Source organism: Mesoplodon densirostris, chromosome 3 (assembly GCF_025265405.1).
Source record: "Mesoplodon densirostris isolate mMesDen1 chromosome 3, mMesDen1 primary haplotype, whole genome shotgun sequence".
In the NCBI taxonomy this organism is placed as follows: Eukaryota; Metazoa; Chordata; class Mammalia; order Artiodactyla; family Ziphiidae; genus Mesoplodon; species Mesoplodon densirostris.
Window position 1 is genome coordinate 50443971 of NC_082663.1, and position 22205 is coordinate 50466175.

Consider the following 22205-nt stretch of genomic DNA (forward strand, 5'->3'; position numbering starts at 1 on the left):
CATTAATTTTAACCAGATTTCACCTATATAAAATTTTTTAAAGGAAGGGTTGGATCAGGATGGGATACACTTCTGGTGAAATTTGTTGAGTGTCTACATTATGCAAAGAATGACCCCTTTGATTAGAACTCTTGGCCAGGAGCTATCTACTCAGCCTCATCCAGATAGCTTGTATCTTCCAAACTGCCACTTGAGTTTTGTTTCTTTCTTAAAAAGTGAATCCAGGTGTTAATCTTGATACCTGAAGGGATTTAACATTTGTGCCCTTTATAAGTCAGTTGCTTTGCTAAATCCAGTATCTCGTTTGACTTTCATGACAACCCTATAATGTAGACAGTATCTTCCCATTTTACAAGAGAAACCCTGTGCTCAAGTGTATAAACTACTGTAAAGTGTTTAAGCCTCATGAAGGAGCATTTTAGATATTTACATTATATATATTGGTCAAGGCTATGTGGTAAGTGTATTTTTGGGATGTGGGATATGGATATATTTAGAGAACATATTGGATAAATGTTATGGGAGTTCTGTTTCTAGCCTGGGTAGGATTAGTGTAGTGGTTCACAGCCCTGACTGCTTATTAGAATCACCTGTGGGGCTTTGGAAACAAACAACCAAACATAAACAACTCCCCACCTATCACTACCGGTATCTGGGTCCTTTGCCTAGAGATTCTATTTTAATTGGTCTGATATGGAGCCAGGGCCTCAGTATTTTATTTTAAGACATCCCATACGCTGGTGAAACTTAACTTCACACACTGGTGATTTCAGTGTGCACCCAGGGTTGTGATCCATTATTTTAGAAAAAGTAGCATCTCCTAACAGTAATCTGACAAAGCCTCATGGCAAGTGAAGTTTTAATGATGGGAGGAAGATGACCAGTAGATTGCCTTGTGGGGAAGGAGGCATTCTAGGCCTGTGGCACAACATGTGAACTGCAAATGGAGGGCTGTCAGGTAAAGGGCATTTAAAACAGGCATACCAGAGGGTGATAGATGAGGAAAGGAAGGAAGGAGGAGTAATCTGGGACACCTTATTAAAGACTTGGCAACGAAGGTAAGGTAAGGCATCTTGGAATTAATTTCTAGGACACTTGGAAACTACTGTAGGACTTAATCTCCTAAGAGCAGTAATAGGAGTTAGCTAGTGATTAGTGACAGATTAGAGGGAGAGTAGTACTGAAAATGAGAGCTAGAAAGGATAAGATTGCATTAGTCAAGGAGGGTAAGCAGTGGTTAAGGAACAGATGAAATACAGAACGCTGTAAAAAGAATTGATGCTATAGTCAATATATCACTTGTGCTGAATAAAGGGCAGATGTGTTGAAAGGAATAGACTTAACATTTGGGAAGGCTGAGTGTTGGTTATAAAATTTCTTCAATCTGTTTAATCAAACTAATCCTATTCACAAATACAGCCTAGAGGACTGCAGAGCCAGTGTACAATGTGCTATCAAAGAGCATCCAACTCAAGACTGTTCATAGTTTTTGCCATTAGTATCTTAAAAATAAGTGAGGCTAAGGTATGAGTCACTTCCAATAAATGTTTATATGTAGATCAGGAATTTACTTAAGCTGTAACGCTTTGCCTACTTAAGAAGACTCAGTTATAGTATATTAGCCAAGAACCTCTCAGAACTCCTAGAAGAGAATGGGAAGGAAAAACAGTACTTAAAGGATCTGGCTTCGGCTCTTTAAGGGATGGAGTGTTTTGATTCTTAAAATGTACCTGCTCTCCTTTACTTCTCCTTTGCTCTTATTTTTGGCCTATTTTTTTCTGCCCTGGCTTTTGCCTTCCCTTTTCATCCTCAAGATTCTGAATGTCATTTCAGCATTTAGAATCTCTTAACTACTATTTGCAATTTAGGACTTAAAAATGGGTAAGCAAAGGATGAGTAGAGAGAGCCTAGTGGATTTTTAGGGCAGTGAAATTATTCCTTATGATACTGTAATGGTGAATACATGTTGTAAATTTGTCAAAACTCAAAGAAGATACACCACCAAGAATGCACTCTAATGTAAAATATGTACTTTGAGTATTAATGACGTGTCAGTATAGGTTCGTTGATTGTAATAAGTGTACCCTGTGTGGGATGTTGATAGTATGGGAGGCTGTGGGTATGTGGGGACAAGGGATATATGGGAATTTTCTGTACCTTCTGTCTAATTTTGCCACGAACCTAAAACTGCTCTTAAAAAACATCTACTTTTAAAAGGGAGGGAGGTATGCAAACTTCGGGCGAACTTCGGGTGTTAAAAGTCGGAGCTACTCTCTAAATAATGGACCAACTAGTGACAAGAATCTATAATATTTTAAGAATCAGGATCAACCCAGTAGGGTTGCAGTTAAGGTAAATTTTTGCTCTTCATTTTTGTTATCCTTAGTCTGTTGGCCAATATGAGATACTTAGGGTTTGCTGACAAAATTTTTAAATGAGCTGTAGTGCAATGAGAGGATTCAGATAAGCTTAGCAACTTTACCTCCATCTCTTTACTTTGGCCCATGGACATTTTGAGTTTATAGCTCAAAAAGCATGACAAATGTCCAAGCATTGTATTAGAAGCTTCATCCTTGAAATTGACCAGGGTTTAATTTAAACAAGAGTTTACCTGTTCTAGTTAAACTATAGGTAATTCTTGATGTAAGATATGCATATGAAATCTAATTATGTCATCCTATGAAAAGTGAGTTGGGAACGCAAACAGCATTAAATTTTGCGGGGTGGGGAAGGTAGTATTTTTAAGCCTGTAGTTTACTATGGACTGCTAAAGGGAAATGGATATAGTGATTTACCTATATGGTTTTTAGGAAATTAGAACCAATTTGAGGCCCTAATTAATGAGGTAAGTCTTAGAATTTAGCCACAGACAGCTCTCTGATGAAATACTGCTATTGGTCAAAACTTGCTTATATTTCTACAGTGAGGAAATTGACTTGTCCAAGGTCATACATAAAGTAGCAAATATGACATCAGAACATAGATTATCAGCCTCGAAAGTCCTGTACATTCTAATTCCTTTAGAGTTCTTTGTGTACTATGAATGTTCCAGGCATTGGAAGTCAGGTCATTAATTAAATAATACTTTCTTTTTTTTTCTATAGTATAGATTGCTTTCAGGTGATTTTATTAATCCAGCTAGCATTTGCAGCATGACCATTATTATGAGTCCCTTCATCTGATGCCTTTGAGGGAATAGGTATAGGACTTTCCCCTAGAATAGGCTACTTTGTCAGTTACAACAGAATATTAAATAGCTATTGTACTCAGTGCAGGTACTCTGGCTATATAATTTCTTTTGAAAAAAAGTTCTAGGGACTTTCTTGGTGGTCCAGTGGTTAAGATGCTGTGCTTCCAGTGCAAGGGGCGTGGGTTCGATCCCTGCTCGGGGGACTAAGATCCTACATGCCACGCGGCCAAAAAAAAAAAAAAAAAGTTCTAGACTATTCGAGTCTGTCTGCATTGCCTAAGTTTAGGCCCTCGCTCACAGATTTTCCAAAGTTTGGACAAGTACATATACGCTAGCATGTGAAAGAATGCTTCTTATTAGATGAGCAACTTTATTGTCAGGAAAATACAATATTAGACCTACTTGCTAGGAGTCCACTGGTATTATTGATTAATTGGGGCGCCTGTCTAGATTCAGTGATCTTTATTTTTATGAAACTGTTCTTTGAAATTGTTTTGGGATAATATGTGTGTTGCATTTTTACAAATTATTTTCCAGTTATAGGTGATATTGAGAGTTGATTACAATATGGCCCTAGACGTTGGGATGTATGTAGTTTTATTGAGTGATACACATCAGAAAGTCTACAAGCAATAAATGCTGGAGAGGGTGCGGAGAAAAGGGAACCCTCCTACACTATTGGTGGGAATGTAAATTGGTGCAGCCACTATGGAAAACAGTGTGGAGGTTCCTTAAAAACTAAAAATTAACACAACATTGTAAATCAACTATACTTCATTTAAAAAAAACAAAATGAAACTGAAAGTAGAGTTACCATATGACCCAGCAATCCCACTCCTGTGCGTATATCCAGAAAAGGCAAAAACTCTAACTTGATGCATCCCAGTGTTCATAGCAGCACTATTTACAATAGCCAAGACATGGAAGCAATCTAAGTGTCCATAAACAGATGAATGGTCAAAGAAGTTGTGTGTGTGTGTGTGTGTGTGTGTACACACAGAATGGAATATTAATCAGCCATAAAAGAGAATGAAATATTGCCATTTGCAGCAACTTGGATGGACCTAGAAATTAACATACTGGGCAATTCCCTGGTGGTCCAGTGGTTGGGACTCAGTGCTTTCACTCCGTTGTCCTGGGTTCAATCCCTGGTTGGGGAACTAAGATACCACAAGCCATGCGGCACAGCCAAAAAAAGAAATAATCATACTAAATGAAGTAAGTCAGACAGAGAAAGACAAATATTATATGATATCACTTATATGTGCAATCTAAAAACCAACACAAATGAACTTATTTACAGACTCACAGACATAGATAAAACTTATGGTTACCACAGGGGAAGGTAGGGGGAGGATAAATTAGGTGTATGGGATTAACAGAAACACATCACTATATATAAAATAGATAAACGACAAGGATTTACTGTATAGCACAGCGAACTATATTCAATGTCTTGTAATAAGCTATGATGGAAAAGAATCTGAAAAAGAATATATATGGGGCCTCCCTGGTGGCGCAGTGGTTGAGAGTCCGCCTGCCGATGCAGGGGATACGGGTTCGTGCCCCGGTCCGGGAGGATCCCATATGCCGCGGAGCGGCTGGGCCCGTGAGCCATGGCCGCTGAGCCTGCGCATCCGGAGCCTGTGCTCCGCAACGGGAGAGGCCACAACAGTGAGAGGCCTGCATACCGCAAAAAAAAAAAAAAAGAATATATATGTATGTATAACGGAATCACTTTGCTGTATACCTGAAACTAGCACAATGTTGTAAATCACCTATAGTTCAGTTAACAAGAAAAGAAAAATTCTTGGTGTAAAACTAAAATGTCACTACGGTTTAAAAAAAAAGAGTGATACATTTCTTTTAACCTTACATGCCCTTTCGGGTTTAATTAAGAGCCATTTCTTAACGAAATTAAAATTAAATAAAACTTATTTTCCTCCTACCACTCATACCTTTCCTTCTTAATCTATGCAGTTGCATCCTTATCTCTCCATTTTCTAAATGTTGGTGTTCTTCAGGGCTTGGTCCTAACCCTGCAGTACTTCTTGCACAGTATTCTCTCTGGGTGAACTAAATGCTTCTCTTCACCTCAGGCTAGTTGAAGACACATTCTGTTTGTATGTCTAATGAATTACTAATTATCTCCACTTGGATAGCTCATAAATACCTCAAATACAGCATGTCCAAAATTGAACCCATTCCCCATTCCCCAAATCTATTCCTTCAGTATCTCTCATTACTTTCATTCACCGTGTTACCCCAGTCTTCCTAGATGTCTTCCTTGACTCCTTGTTCTGTCTTGACCTTGTTTCTTCTCATCAGGTTCTCTTCACTGCTCAAGTACCTCTTCAGTCCTTACATTTTTCCATCCCTCTACTATACTTTGGTCAGGCTAGCATTATGTCTCATCTGTACTGCTGCAACAAATTCCTAATAAATTCTTAAGGTCTCTCTACCTTTGGTTGATTACTCTTTCAGAATAACCTTTCAAACATGATCACCTGCTTAAAACTTTCTGATAACTTCCTTTACCTCTCTTACCCTTTGGATAAAAAAAACCCAGCTCTGTAACATAGGTTACTGTAGACCCTGAACAATCTGACTTTCCTCTCCAGTCTCATTTCTTGCCACTTACCTGAGGCACTCCAGACACTGAGCTCTTAGAACTTGTACCTAACCTATCTAACTGCTGTTGCTTTTTTGTGTATGTTAAACACTTCATCCTTCTTTGATTCCTAGACCAGGATGGGTCCCCTGCTTTATGTTCTCTGAGTCCCCTCTATTTACTCTGTCAGAACACTCATGGGACAGTATTATGTGTTTAATTGTCTCTGGTCAGACTCAAGTTTCATCATATCCCCAGTGCCTAGCAAAGGATCTCTACACCCTTAATAAATTATCTGTTTGCTGAACCAGTGATTAAATGAATATCTAGCTGTGCTATTCTTTCACTACTCTGTCTATTCAAATTTTGACATTCTGGTAAAAATTGATTTGTGTTCATCCTCCAGGCATCAAAAGTATGACATAACAAAGTATGTGTCATTGCTTTTAACGTATACTTTCTTTTTTAAATTTAATTACCTGTTTTGAGTAGCAACGTGTGTAAATGTGTACCTTTTCCCTACAGACGGCATATTGTACACACTGGTGCTTCTTAATTTTATTTTCACTTAATAATAACAAAAATATCTTAGAGAACCTTTCAGTACATAAATAACAGTCTCATTCTTTTTCTTTTTTTAAAATTTTTAGTTTATATTGGGAGTATAGTTGATTAACAATGTTGTGTTAGTTTCAGGTGTACAGCAGAGTGTTTCAGTTATACATGTACATGTATTATTCTTTTTCAAATTCTTTCCCCATTTAGGTTATTACAGAATATTAAACAGAGTTCCTTGTACTATACAGTAGGTCCTTGTTGGTTATCTATTTTAAATATAGCAGTGTGTACATGTCAATCCCTAACTCCCAGTCTGTCCCTCCCCCGCTTCCTCCCTGGTAACCGTAAATTCGCTCTCTAAGTCTGTGAGTTTGTTTCTGTTTTGTAAATAAGTTCATTTCTATCATTTTTTAGATTCTGCATATAAGCGATATCATATGATATTTGTCTTTTTCTGACTTACTTCACTTACTCATTCTTTTTCATAGCTGCATTTTATTAGTGATTATATATACCACAATTAAGATTATGCCCATTCTTTAGCTACTGTACAGCTAGTACTGTACTGAATAATCTTGAGCTTATGTCATTTTTTACATACATGACTACATCTGTAGGATAAAGTCCTAGAAGGAGAATTGCTGGGTCAGAGAACTGTACATTTTAAATTTTGATAGATCTTGCCAGTTTGCTTCTATAGAGAGTGTGAATTTACCTTCCTATCTGCAGAAGTGCCTGTTTCCTCATATCCTTGTCCATACAGTGTACAAACATACGTTTTTGAGGTTAGCTTGGATTATGAAGTTCATACTGTGCCTATAGAACGTTTGTTTTGTTTTTTTTTTTCCTGAAGTTAAATGGCCCTTAAAAGATAACAGGTTTGGGCTTCCCTGGTGGCGCAGTGGTTGAGAGTCCGCCTGCCGATGCAGGGGACACGGGTTCGTGCCTCGGTCTAGGAAGATCCCACATGCCGCGGAGCGGCTGGGCCCGTGAGCCATGGCCGCTAAGCCTGTGCGTCCAGAGCCTGTGCTCCGCAACGGGAGAGGCCACAACAGTGAGAGGCCCGCGTACCGCAAAAAAAAAAAAAAAAAAGAATCTGCCTGCCAATGCAGGGGACACGGGTTCAAGCCCTGGTCCGGGAATATCCCATGTGCTGCGGGGCAACTAAGCCCCTGCGCCACAGCTACTGAGCCTGCGCTCTAGAGCCCAGATGCTGCAACTACTGAAAGCCCTCGCGCCTAAAGCCCGTGCTCCGCAAGAAAGAGAAGCCACCACAGTGAGAAGCCCGTGCACTGCAGCGAAGAGGAGCCCCAGCTCGCCGCTACTAGAGAAAGCCTGCATGCAGCAACGAAGACCCAACGCAGCCAAAAATAAATAAGTAAATTTATTTAAAAAAAAAAGATAACAGGTTTAATTTTTAAAGTGTTTATGAGGTCTGGACATATAATGAAAAACATTCAAGTTCTAGTGTGTGATTATGAGAAGAAAGTGATTTTTTTAATTAAAAAAATTGAAAAATGGACATTATAGTTTTTGTTTTTTTTTTACGGTACGCGGGCCTCTCACTATTGCGGGCTCTCCCGTTGCGGAGCACAGGCTCCGGACGCACAGGCTCAGCAGCCATGGCTCATGGGCCCAGCTGCTCCACGGCATGTGGGATCCTCCCGGACCGGGGTACGAACCCGTGTCCCCTGCACCGGCAGGCGGACTCTCAACCACTTCGCCACCAGGGAAGCCCACATTATAGTTTTTAACCTAATAAACTTGAACAGCCTTACTAAATAATAGTTTAGATTGGGAGCTTTGAGACTCTGAATACAGTTAAATAGTTTATGCTAATGAAGTACTTGCCTGTATTTCTATCAGTTTGTACTTAGTTAACTCCCTTAAGTAAATTGTCTCTCTCTATTGAGGGCAGAATCAATAAACTTAATCTCTGTAGAGACAGAAAGTAGATTAGTGATTGCTTATGATTGTTAGTGATTATTGGAGGAAGGGGAGGGTAATATAGCTCAAGGATAACAGTGTCTTTTTGAGGTGATTAAAATGTTATAAAATTGACTATGGTAATGGTTATAAATATCTGAATATGCTAAAAACATTAAATTGTATGCTTTAAGCGATGAATTGTATGTTATGTGAGTTATACCTCAGTAAAGTTTTTTTTAAAACCTTTTCTTAGGCCAAAATGGTGAATTGTTACTTAAATTTGCATTATTACTGGTAAAGGTGAAGTTTTTTTTTTTGGTTTTTTTTTTGTGTGTGTGTGCTAATTGTAATCTCCTCCTGTTTCTAAAATGGTTTTCTTGGGCTTGATCGTACTGTGTTATATGAGTTCTCTTCTTTTTGAACTATTCTTCTTAATCTCCTAAATTCACGCTCCTTATCAACTTCTTAAATGTTAATGTTTCCCAGAGTTCTGTTATTGATCATCTCCTATTTCCCTGTGTTCTTTTTAGTTCGTTACCTTTTTCAAAAAACTGAGGTGTAATTCACATAGGGTAAAATTCACCCTTTTTAGGCAACAAAACAAAAGTAAACAAGTGGGACTACATCAAACTAAAAACCTTCTGCACAGCAAAAGAAAGCATCAACAAAATGAAAAGACAACCTACGGAACGGGAGAAAATATTTACAAACCATATATCTGATAAGGATTTAATATCCAAAATATTTAAAGAATTTAATAGCAAAAAATAAATCTGTTTAAAAAATGAGCCAAGGATTTGAACAGACGTTTTCCTAAAGAAGACATCTGTATAGATGGCCAACAGGTACATGAAAAGATGTTCAGTATCACTAATTATTAGGGAAATGCAAATCAAAACTACAATGAGATATCACCTTACCTGTTAGCATGACTATTATCAAAAAGTCAAAAAATAAGTGTTGGTGAGGATGTAGAAAAAAGGAAACCCTCGTGTACTGTTGGTGGGAATGTAAATTGGTGTGGCCACTATGGAAAACAGTATGGAGGTTCCTTAAAAAATTAAAAATAAAACTACCATATGATCTAGCAATTCTACTTCTGTGTATTTGTTGGAAGGAAACAAAATTCTATCTCAAAAAAAAATCTGTATCCCTATGTTCATTGCAACTTTTTACAATAGCCAAGATATGGAATCAACTAAAGTGTCCATCAGTGGTTGGATGGATAAAGAAGATACAAGGTGTGTGTGTGTATATACATACTACACAATGGAATATTACTCCACCGTAAAAAAAGAATGAAGTCTTGCCTTTTGCAACAACATGGATGGACCTTGAGGGCGCTATGTGAAGTGAAATAAGACAGTGAAAGACAAATACCATATGATCTCACTTATATGTGAAATCTAAAAACAAAACAAAGCAAAAAACCAAACTCAGGTGCCTAAAACAGATTGGTAGTTGCTAGAAGTGGGAGGTGGTGGGGAATGAGGGGGTAGGTGAAATGGGAGAAGGGAATCAAAAGGTACAAACTTACAGTTATTCAATAAATGTCATAGGATATAATGTACAGCATGGTGACTATAGTTAATAATACTGTATTGTATATTTGAAAGTTGCTAAGACTGTAGATTTAAAAGTTCTCATCACAAGAAAAAAATTTGTAGCTGTGTGTGGTGATGGATGTCAACTTATTGTGGTGATCATATCACAATATATACAGATCATTATGTTGTACACCTGAAACTAATATAGTGTTATATCTCAATTATATCTCCGTAAAGAAAAGGAAAAAAATTAAATTCCAGATGAGGGGAAAAAATTCGCCTTTTTAAAGGGTACAATTCAGTGATTTTAAGTATATTCCCAAAGTTGTGTGACTATTATCACTGATTTCAGAACATTTGCATTGCTCCAAAAAGAAACCCATACCCATTAGCAGTCACTCTGCATTCCTCCTTCACTCCAGCCCCTAACATCTACTAATCAACTTTCTGTCTTTATGGATTTGCATGTTCTGGACATTACATATAGGTGGAACCATACGATATGTTACCTTTAATGTCTAACTTCTTTCACTTAGCATAGTCTGTGCTCAGAGTTTATCCATGTTGTAGCATGTTTCAGTATTTTATTCTTTTCTGTGCCTGAATAACAATCCATTTTACTTATTCATTCATCAGTTGATATTTGAGTTGTTTATAGTTTTTTTTGCTATTGTGAGTAGCATTCACCTACAAATTTTTTTGTGGACGTATGTTTTTTAGTTTCCTTGGGTGTATATATATATACCTAGGAGTGGAATTGCTGGGTCATGTGGTAACTCTACGTTTAACATTTTGAGGAAGTGTCATACTGTTTTCCATGGCTACACCATTTTACGCTCTAACCAATAATATTTGAGGGTTCCAGTTTCTCCACATCCTTGCCAAAACTTGTTACTGTCTTTTATTATAGCTATTCTCATGGGTGTGAATGTGCTTACTAGCCATTTGTATATCTTCTTTAGAGAAACGTCTCCTCAAATTCTTTGCCCATTAAAAAAATTAGGTTATTTATCTTTTTATTGTTGAGCTGTAAAAATTCTTTAAATATTCTGGAAACTGTTTTATATGCATTGCAGATATTTTCACCCAATTGCATGGGTTGTCTTTTCTCTTTCTTGATTAGTATCCTTTGAAGCACAACAGTTTTTAATTTTGATGAAGTCCAATTTATCGTTCTTTTCTTTTGTTGCTCTGCTTTTGTTATATCTAAGAAACCATTGCCTAATTCAAAATGTGATCTACTTTTATGTCCTTTTACCTCTGTAGTCCTTTCCATGACCTATATCACCTAAAATATTTACATATGTTCTTCCTTGATCCTAACACCCATTCTTGACCTTTGAACATAGAGAGCAGATTATTTTAGCATTGTTAGCAAGTATACTGCAGTTTTTTTTTTTTTTTTTTGCGGTATGCGGGCCTCTCACTGTTGTGGCCTCCCCCGTTGCGGAGCACAGGCTCCGGACGCGCAGGCTCCGGACGCGCAGGCTCAGCGGCCATGGCTCACGGGCCCAGCCGCTCCGCGGCATATGGGATCCTCCCAGACCGGGGCACGAACCCGTATCCCCTGCATCGGCAGGCGGACTCTCAACCACTTGCGCCACCAGGGAGGCCCTGCAGTTTTTTGATACAGGATTAATAAGGCTTTGGTATGTATTGGAATCCTAGTTGTGAAGTCATCTGTCTTTGTTACAAGAGTTGAAGGGTTCCTATTATATGTGTAGGTATGCATATGTAGTATAATATGTCTGGGATTTAGAGGAACCATAGTAAGACAGCACAAAGTCAAGCATAGAGAGCTACGTGGGAAGTAGAGTTTAAACTTGAATTATGGTAAAGATGATTTATTTTGGTTTGGTTTCTTTCATGATCATATCCTCAATATTATTTTAAAACAGATCAATGGCATGTAGTTCAGTTTATTAAAAACCCTTCCAGCTATACTAAATTGTCTGGGAAAAGAGGAAAATAAATTCATAAGAAGGTATTTCTTTTTAAAAAGAGAATGTAAAAACCCCGTAAAATTACATCTGCATACATACTGAAGTTAAATATGGATGAATTGATATGATATCTGGGATTTGCTTCAAAGTAATACAGTCGTGGTGGGAGGAATGGCAATAGGATTGGCCATGTGTTAAAATTAATGAAACTAAATGAAGAGTATTTGGTATTTATAGTATGTTTGTAATTTTCATAATAGATTTAAAATTTTTAAATAAAAACTTTTTAAAATGCCCCCTCAGGGCCTCCCTGGTGGCGCAGTGGTTAAGAGTCCGCCTGCCGATGCAGGGGATACGGGTTCGTGCCCCGGTCTGGGAGGATCCCATATGCCGCGGAGCGGCTAGGCCCGTGAGCCATGGCCGCTGGGCCTGCGCATCTGGAGCCTGTGCTCCGCAACGGGAGAGGCCACAACAGTGAGAGGCCCACATACCGCAAAAAGAAAAAAAAAAAAAAATGCCCCCTCAAACCTAATCTTTCTCTTTAGTTTCAGATCCACCTTCTAGATACTACCACATGGATTTCCTTGCTGGTATTTCTAATTAAACTCATCAAAATGGAATCCATTGCCTTTATCTCCAGATTTCTACATTTTTGTGTTCCTTATATTGGTTAATAGAAGCACCATATACCTGGTTTCCCAAGATAGAAACTTCAGACATTGCCAACTTCCCTAATTCCTTGAAGACTTTTGCTCCTGACTCACTGTTATTCTCTCCTACCCTATTCCTATCATATTTTTTGGTAATTGCATCATTCATATATAGATGATCTTTCTAGTACCCTCTCCTCTCAGTTCTTTGGATTGCTTTCCTCCCTCCCTCCCTCACTCCCTCTCTCCTTCCCTCCCTTCCCCTTGCCCCCACCTTCCTTCCTTCTTTCCAGTGATCTTACCCTTGGCCTTAATTAGCACACTATATTCCTGACATCTTCATAATCTCAGTTTCATGCATCCCAGTTTTCAGTCACCATTCTGTCTTTCCAGCGTATTCCCTCTAGTATCCTGACTCCACTAATCTTTTGACTCCACCAGGATTTATAATCCTACTACTTTTTATTGTTCCTATCTTTCCCTCATGAACTCACTTTCTAATAAACCCTCCCTTATATGTGTAACTTATACTCCCTTGCCCCCTCTCTTGATCGGCAAAACCTCAGATCACTCCCTTCTACATGTTTTAAACCTCCTTGCCCTTTCTAGGTTGTCTGAAAATGACTGGAGGGAAAAAATCATAATTATGCTTACTGGTCACAATTTAAATTCATGGCTGCTTTCCTTGAATGAGCAATCATATCTCTAGCCCATTCATTCTTTCCTAGCTAACTTTTGTCATAAAATCCTTAGTGTTTATTTACTCACCCACACTCTCAGCAGATGACCTTGCTTCCCTTTTCCCCACTGAGAAATATAAGCAATCAGAAAAGAACTTTTACAAATCTGCTGTATCTAACCAAGTACCAGTATCTGCACCTGTAAATCTGCCTTCCTTACTTTGCCATGGATAAACTTTTTCTGTTCCCATTTTAGGCCAATTTCCTTTACTTGTTCACTATATCCTATGCCTTTTCACCTGTCCAAAATTACTACTTCATCCGTTCTCTCTTTGTGCTGTATCTATCTATCTCTTTTTTTTTTTTTTTTTTTGCGGTACGCGGGCCTCTCACTGTTGTGGCCTCTCCCGCTGCGGAGCACAGGCTCCAGACGCGCAGGCCCAGTGTCCATGGCTCACGGGCCCAGCCGCTCCGTGGCACATGGGATTTTCCCGGACCTGGGCACGAACCCGTGTCCCCTGCATCGGCAGACGGACTCTCAACCACTGCGCCACCAGGGAAGCCCAATATTTTCTTTTTTACTGAATTATTTCCATCAGCATATTGGAATGTTATTTCTCTCATCTGAAAAAGTGATAACTCTTAATCGCACTTTCACTTTTAGACATTGCTTTTGTTTTACTTGATCTGTTAACGGCATTTGACACAGTTGATTCATTCTCTCTTCCTTGAAATACCTTCTTCACTTGACTTTTAAGACTTTACTCTTTGGATTTTTCTTATTTTCTCTGGCAACTTCTTGATCTTCTTTGCTGGTATCTCATTAACTCCCTGACTCTATACATTGAAGACCAGGATGTCTACCCTCATTCTCTTGGTGATCACATCCACTTTCCTTGCCTTAAGTACTGTCTATATCAGTGTTTTCCAGACCTTTTTTTCATTATTGCCCTTCTCCAAAGAGCTGTTTTAAATTTTTTCCCCTAATCACACTGTCCCATGAAACTTTGATACTACATATACTCTGTATTTGTTTATGTGTTATGTGCTTCTATGACTCTACTTTTCTTTGTATACCTTTTGCTCTAGCCACACTGAATTTGCTATTCCACATTTTACCTTAGTGGTAAAAGGGTTTAAAGGAGTGATTATCTGTTCTCTTAATCCACATTGGCCAGGCATTAAAAGTAGAAATTTCCCTGGGTTAGAGCCACTACCATCATAGGTTTCCATAGTAGAGTGGAGCAGAGATTGGTTGTGATGACAGATTCCGGGGAGAAGTAGTGACATTGCAATCATGGATTGAGATTTTGGCACAGGACGGGGAATGTGCCCTGTTTATCTTTGTATTCCTACTTCCTGATTATGTCCTCTACCATTTGAAAGAGGACATATTAGTCTGCATAGGCTGCTATAACAAATAATGTTATAATGCTTTATAATGTTACAATGTTAAATAATGTTATAATGTTACAATGTTTTATAATGTTTTTGGCAGCTTTCTGAGTTATGTTTAAATTTTGTTAATAAATATATGCACAGATCTACATTACCTGGGTTACTGCTGTTGGAAACGGTTGAAAAACATTCCAAAATATCCCTAGCTCTTGTTAGGATGTATTTAAGCATAACAGAAGATGATATGTACATGTAGATATAAAAATTTCCCAGGAGAGAGAGAGACAGAGAGACAGAGAGAGAGAGAGAGAGAGAGAGAGAGAGAGAGAGAGAGAGAGAGTGTGTGTGTGTGTGTGTGTGTGTGTGTGTGAAGACTGAGGAGCCTCAAGGACTGACTGCAGGTTCAGAATTCTCCCAAAGCACCTGAACTCTAAATGGAAGCCTGAGGCCTCTGGAGACTTGTGGCTTTTAAAAATCCTTCCAGCAGGAGTTCCGGGTAAGATGGCGGAAGAGTAAGACGCGGAGATCACCTTCCTCCCCACGGATACGCCAGAAATACAGCTACACGTGGAACAACTCCTACAGAACACCTACTGAACTTTGGCAGAAGACCCCAGACCTCCCAAAAGGCAAGAAACTCCCCACATACCTGGGTAGGGCAAAGCGGAGAGATCCCCACACAGAGGATCGGTGCCGAGCGGCACTCACCAGCCCGAGAGGCTTGTCTGCTCGCCCGCCGGGGCGCGCAGCGCTGGAAGCTGAGGCTCGGGCTTCGGTCAGAGCGCAGGGAGAGGACTGGGGCTGGCGGCGAGAACTCAGCCTGAAGGGGGCTAATGTGTCACAGCTAGCCGGGAGGGAGTCCTGGAAAACTCTGGAGCTGCTGAAGAGGCAACAGACTTTTTCTTCCCTCTTGGTTTCCTGGTGCGCGAGGAGAGGGGATTAAGAGTGCTGCTTAAAGGGGCTCCACAGACGGGCGCGAGTCGCGACTGAAAGCGCGGAGCCCAGTGACGGGCATGGGACGCTGGGGCTGCTGCCGCCGCCGCCAAGAAGCCTGTGTGCGAGCGCAGGTCACTGCCCACACCGCCCTTCCGGGAGCCTGGGCAGCCCGCCACTGCCGGGGTCCCGGGATCCAGGGGAGGCTTCCCTGGGAGAACGCACGGCGCGCCTCGGGCTGGTGCAACGTCACGCCGACCTCTGCCGCTGCAGGCTCGCCCCGCACTCCGTGCCCCTCCCTCCCGCCTGGCCTGAGTGAGCCAGAGTCCCCGAAGAGGCTGCTCCTTTAACCCTGTCCTGTCTGAGCGAAGAACAGACGCCCTCCGGCGACCTACACGCAGAGGCGGGGCCAAATTCAAAGCTGAGACCCAGGAGCTGTGAGAACAAAGAAGAGAAAGGGAAACCTTTCCCAGCAGCCTCAGAAGCAGCGGATTAAAGCTCCACAATCAACTTGATGTACCCTGCATCTGTGGAATACATGAATAGACAACAAATCATCCCAAATTGAGGAGCCTGGAGTCAGTGCTGTGCCTCTGAGGTGGGAGAGCCAACTTTAGGACACTGGTCCACAAGAGACCTCCCAGCTCCACATAATATCAAACGGCAAAAATCTTCCAGAGATCTCCATCTCAACACCAGCACCCAGCTTCACTCAACGACCAGCAAGCTACAGTGCTGGACACCCTAAGCCAAACAACTAGCAAGACAGGAACACAACGCCACCCATTAGCAGAGAGGTGGCCTAAAATCATAAAAAGTCTGCAGACACCCCAAAACACACCACCAGACGTGGACCTGCCCACCAGAAAGACAAGATCCAGCCTCATCCACCAGAACACAGGCACTAGTCCCCTCCACCAGGAAGCCTACACAACCCACTAAACCAACCTTAGCCACTGGGGACAGACACCAAAAACAACGGGAACTACGAACCTGCAGCCTGCAAAAAGGAGACCCCAAACACAGTAACATAAGCAAAATGAGAAGACAGAAAAACACACAGCAGGAGAAGGAGCAAGATAAAAACCCACCAGACCTAACAAATGAAGAGGTAATAGGCAGTCTACCTGAAAAAGAATTCAGAATAATGATGGTAAAGATGATCCAAGATTCTATTTCCCAGATCCAAAATCTTGGAAATAGAATAGACAAAATGCAAGAAACAGTTAACAAGGACCTAGAAGAACTAAAGATGAATCAAGCATCGATTAAAAACACAATACATGAAATAAAAAATACTCTAGATGGGATCAATAGCAGAATAACTGAGGCAGAAGAACGGATAAGTGAGGTGGAAGATAAAATAGTGGAAATAACTGGTGCAGAGCAAAATAAAGAAAAAAGAATGAAAAGAACAGAGGACAGTCTCAGAGACCTCTGGGACAACATTAAACGCACCAACATTCGAATTATAGGGGTTCCAGAAGAAGAAGAGAAAAAGAAAGGGACTGAGAAAATATTTGAAGAGATTATAGTTGAAAACTTCCCTAATATGGGAAAGGAAATAGTTAATCAAGTCCAGGAGGCACAGAGAGTCCCATACAGAATAAATCCAAGGAGAAATACGCCAAGACACATATTAATCAAACTGTCAAAAATTAAACACAAAGAAATCATATTAAAAGCAGCAAGGGAAAAACAACAAATAACACACAAGGGAATCCCCATCAGGATAACAGCTGATCTCTCAGCAGAAACTCTACAAGCCAGAAGGGAGTGGCAGGACATAATTAAAGTGATGAAGGAGAAAAACCTGCAACCAAGATTACTCTACCCAGCAAGGATCTCATTCAGATTTGATGGAGAAATTAAAACGTTTACAGACAAGCAACAGCTGAGAGAGTTCAGCACCACCAAACCAGCTTTACAACAAATGCTAAAGGAACTTCTCTAGGCAAGAAACACAACAGAAGGAAAAGACCTACAATAACGAACCCAAAACAATTAAGAAAATGGGAATAGGAACATACATATCAATAATTACCTTAAATGTAAATGGACTAAATGCTCCCACCAAAAGACACAGATTGGCTGAATGGATACAAAAACAAGACCCATATATATGCTGTCTACAAGAGACCCACTTCAGGCCTAGAGACACATACAGACTGAAAGTAAGGGGATGGAAAAAGATATTCCATGCAAATGGAAACCAAAAGAAAGCTGGAGTAGCAATTCTCATATCAGACAAAATAGACTTTAAAATAAAGACTACTAGAAGAGACAAAGAAGGACACTACATAATGATCAAGGGATCGATCCAAGAAGAAGATATAACAATTGTAAATATTTATGCACCAAATATAGGAGCACCTCAATACATAAGGCAAATACTAACAGCCATAAAAGGAGAAATCGACAGTAACACACTCATAGTAGGGGACTTTAACACCCCACTTTCACCAATGGACAGATCATCCAAAATGAAAATAAATAAGGAAACACAAGCTTTAAATGATACATTAAACAAGATGGACTTAATTGATATTTATAGGACATTCCATCCAAAAACAACAGAATACACATTTTTCTCAAGTGCTCATGGAACATTCTCCAGGATAGATCATATCTTGGGTCACAAATCAAGCCTTGGTAAATTTAAGAAAATTGAAATTGTATCAAGTATCTTTTCCGACCACAATGCTATGAGACTAGATATCAATTACAGGAAAAGAGCTGTAAAAAATACAAACACATGGAGGCTAAACAATACACTACTTAATAACGAAGTGATCACTGAAGAAATCAAAGAGGAAATTTAAAAATACCTAGAAACAAATGACAATGGAGACACGACGACCCAAAACCTATGGGATGCAGCAAAAGCAGTTCTAAGAGGGAAGTTTATAGCAATACAATCCCACCTTAAGAAACAGGAAACATCTCGAATAAACCACCTAACCTTGCACCTAAAGCAATTAGAGAAAGAAGAACAAAAACATCCCAATGTTAGCAGAAGGAAATAAATCATAAAAATCAGATCAGAAATAAATGAAAAAGAAATGAAGGAAACGATAGCAAAGATCAATAAAACTAAAAGCTGGTTCTTTGAGAAGATAAACAAAATTGATAAACCATAAGCCAGACTCATCAAGAAAAAAGGGAGAAGACTCAAATCAATAGAATTAGAAATGAAAAAGGAGAAGTAACAACTGACACTGCAGAAATACAAAAGATCATGAGAGATGACTATAAGCAACTCTATGCCAATAAAATGGACAACCTGGAAGAAATGGACAAATTCTTAGAAATGCACAACCTGCCAAGACTGAATCAGGAAGAAATAGAAAATATGAACAGACCAATCACAAGCAATGAAATTGAAACTGTGATTAAAAATCTTCCAACAAACAAAAGCCCAGGACCAGATGGCTTCACAGGCGAATTCTATCAAGCATTTAGAGAAGAGCTAACACCTATCCTTCTCAAACTCTTCCAAAATATAGCAGAGGGAGGAACACTCCCAAACTCATTCTACGAGGCCACCATCACCTTGATACCAAAACCAGACAAGGATGTCACAAAGAAAGAAAACTACAGGCCAATATCACTGATGAACATAGATGCAAAAATCCTCAACAAAATACTAGCAAACAGAATCCAACAGCACATTAATAGGATCATACACCATGATCAAGTGGGGTTTATTCCAGGAATGCAAGGATTCTTCAATATACGCAAATCAATCAACGTGATACACCATATTAACAAATTGAAGGAGAAAAACCATATGATCATCTCAATAGATGCAGAGAAAGCTTTCGACAAAATTCAACACCCATTTATGATAAAAACCCTGCAGAAAGTAGGCATAGAGGGAACTTTCCTCAACATAATAAAGGCCATATATGACAAACCCACAGCCAGCATCGTCCTCAATGGTGAAAAACTGAAACCATTTCCACTAAGATCAGGAACAAGACAAGGTTGCCCACTCTCACCACTCTTATTCAACATAGTTTTGGAAGTTTTAGCCACAGCAATCAGAGAAGAAAAAGAAATAAAAGGAATCCAAATTGGAAAAGAAGAAGTAAAGCTGTCACTGTTTGCAGATGACATGATACTATACATAGAGAATCCTAAAGATGCTACCAGAAAACTACTAGAGTTAATCAATGAATTTGGTAAAGTTGCAGGATACAAAATTAATGCACAGAAATCTCTGGCATTCCTATATACTAATGATGAAAAATCTGAAAGTGAAATCAAGGAAACACTCCCATTTACCATTGCAACAAAAAGAATAAAATATCTAGGAATAAACCTACCTAAGGAGACAAAAGACCTGTATGCAGAAAATTATAAGACACTGATGAAAGAAATTAAAGATGATACAAATAGATGGAGAGATGTACCATGTTCTTGGATTGGAAGAATCAACATTGTGAAAATGACTCTACTACCCAAAGCAATCTACAGATTCAGTGCAATCCCTATCAAACTACCACTGGCATTTTTCACAGAACTAGAGCAAAAAATTTCACAATTTGTATGGAAACACAAAAGACCCCGAATAGCCAAAGCAATCTTGAGAATGAAAAATGGAGCTGGAGGAATCAGGCTCCCTGACTTCAGACTATATATACTACAAAGCTACAGTAATCAAGACAGTATGGTACTGGCACAAAAACAGAACGATAGATCAATGGAACAGGATAGAAAGCCCAGAGTTAAACCCACGGACATATGGTCACCTTATCTTTGATAAAGGAGGCAGGAATGTACAGTGGAGAAAGGACAGTGTCTTCAATAAGTGGTGCTGGGAAAACTTGATAGGGACATGTAAAAGTATGAGATTAGATCACTCCCTAACACCATACACAAAAATAAGCTCAAAATGGATTAAAGACCTAAATGTAAGGCCAGACACTATCAAACTCTTAGAGGAAAACATAGGCAGAACACTCTATGACATAAATCACAGCAAGATCCTTTTGGACCCACCTCCTAGAGAAATGGAAATAAAGACAAAAATAAACAAATGGGACCTAATGAAACTTCAAAGCTTTTGCACAGCAAAGGAAACCATAAACAAGACCAAAAGACAACCCTCAGAATGGGAGAAAATATTTGCAAATGAATCAACTGACAAAGGATTAATCTCCAAAATTTATAAGCAGCTCATGCAGCTCAATAACAAAAAAACAAACAACCCAATCCAAAAATGGGCAGAAGACCTAAATAGACATTTCTCCACAGAAGATATACAGACTGCCAACAAACACATGAAAGGATGCTCAACATCTTTACTCATTAGAGAAATGCAAATCAAAACTACAATGAGATGTCATCTCACACCAGTCAGAATGGCCATCATCAAAAAATCTAGAAACAATAAATGCTGGAGAGGGTGTGGAAAAAAGGGAACACTCTTGCACTGCTGGTGGGAATGTGAATTGGTACAGCTACTATGGAGAACGGTATGGAGGTTCCTTAAAAAACTACAAATAGAACTACCATATGACCCAGCAATCCCACTACTGGGCATATACCCTGAGAAAACCATAATTCAAAAAGAGACATGTACCAGAATGTTCATAGCAGCCCTATTTACAATAGCCCGGAGATGGAAACAACCTAAGTGTCCATCATCGGATGAATGGATAAAGAAGATGTGGCCCATATATACAATGGAATATTACTCAGCCATAAAAAGAAATGAAATTGAGCTATTTGTAATGAGGTGGATAGACCTAGAGTCTGTCATACAGAGTGAAGTAAGTCAGAAAGAGAAAGACAAATACTGTATGCTAACACATATATATGGAATTTAAGAAAAAAAAATGTCATGAAGAACATAGGGGTAAGACAGGAATAAAGACACAGACCTACTAGAGAATGGACTTGAGGATATGGGGAGGGGGAAGGGTAAGCTGTGACAAAGTGAAAGAGTGGCATGGACATATATACACTACCAAATGTAAGGTAGATAGCTAGTGGGAAGCAGCTGCATAGCACAGGGAGATCAGCTCGGTGCTTTGTGACTGCCTGGAGGGGTGGGATAGGGAGGGTGGGAGGGAGATGCAAAAGGGAGGGGATATGGAAACATATGTATATGTATAACTGATTAAATTTGTTATAAAAAAAAAAGTTCCCAGAATAATGCAGCTGTATTGGTATGGAATTCCCTTTTGAGTAAATAGGAATTTAAGCCAGAGAGCAATTAGATAGCATTGCTCAATATATGCAGCAGGTATCTGTGAAAAGTAGTTCTTCAAAACTTTGGATTAGTTCTTGCTTCGGGAGCATGTATCCTAAAAGACTTTGGACTGTCGGCAACATGTTATTTTAACACCACCACTATAAAACTTTGCAAGTCTTTTATCGTTAAACAAATGAATAAAGGTGTATTTTGGATATTCTGTCACCTAGGAGAATGATCTTTTAATTAAAATGTACTGAGATTTATTTAGTTATTAATAATTTAGTTAATAAACTTAATGAAGTTTTTTTAAGTGCTGTTTTCTAAGGTTGGTTGGTTGGTTTACATTTTCACTAATTCAGCTAGAACCCTAATCAGATAACTAATGATTTTAGAAATTCAGTTTTTATGTTTTCTTTACTAGTGGTTTTGGACACTTTTTAAACCCTCTCTTCCCCCAACCCCAAATATGCATAATAATATCAGGAAACTACAGTGATTTAATACTTTTTAATGGGATCATGGCCCCTTTGTGACATTTTTTTATTATCCGTGTAGGTAAAT

At 39.2% G+C, this 22205-nt stretch overlaps 1 protein-coding gene across 2 annotated transcripts in view; it reads left to right on the forward strand.

Annotated features, from left to right (window-relative positions):
* Window positions 1–22205, forward strand: part of KIF2A (kinesin family member 2A) — a 78610-nt gene that overhangs the window by 6597 nt on the left and 49808 nt on the right. The window lies entirely within an intron of this gene.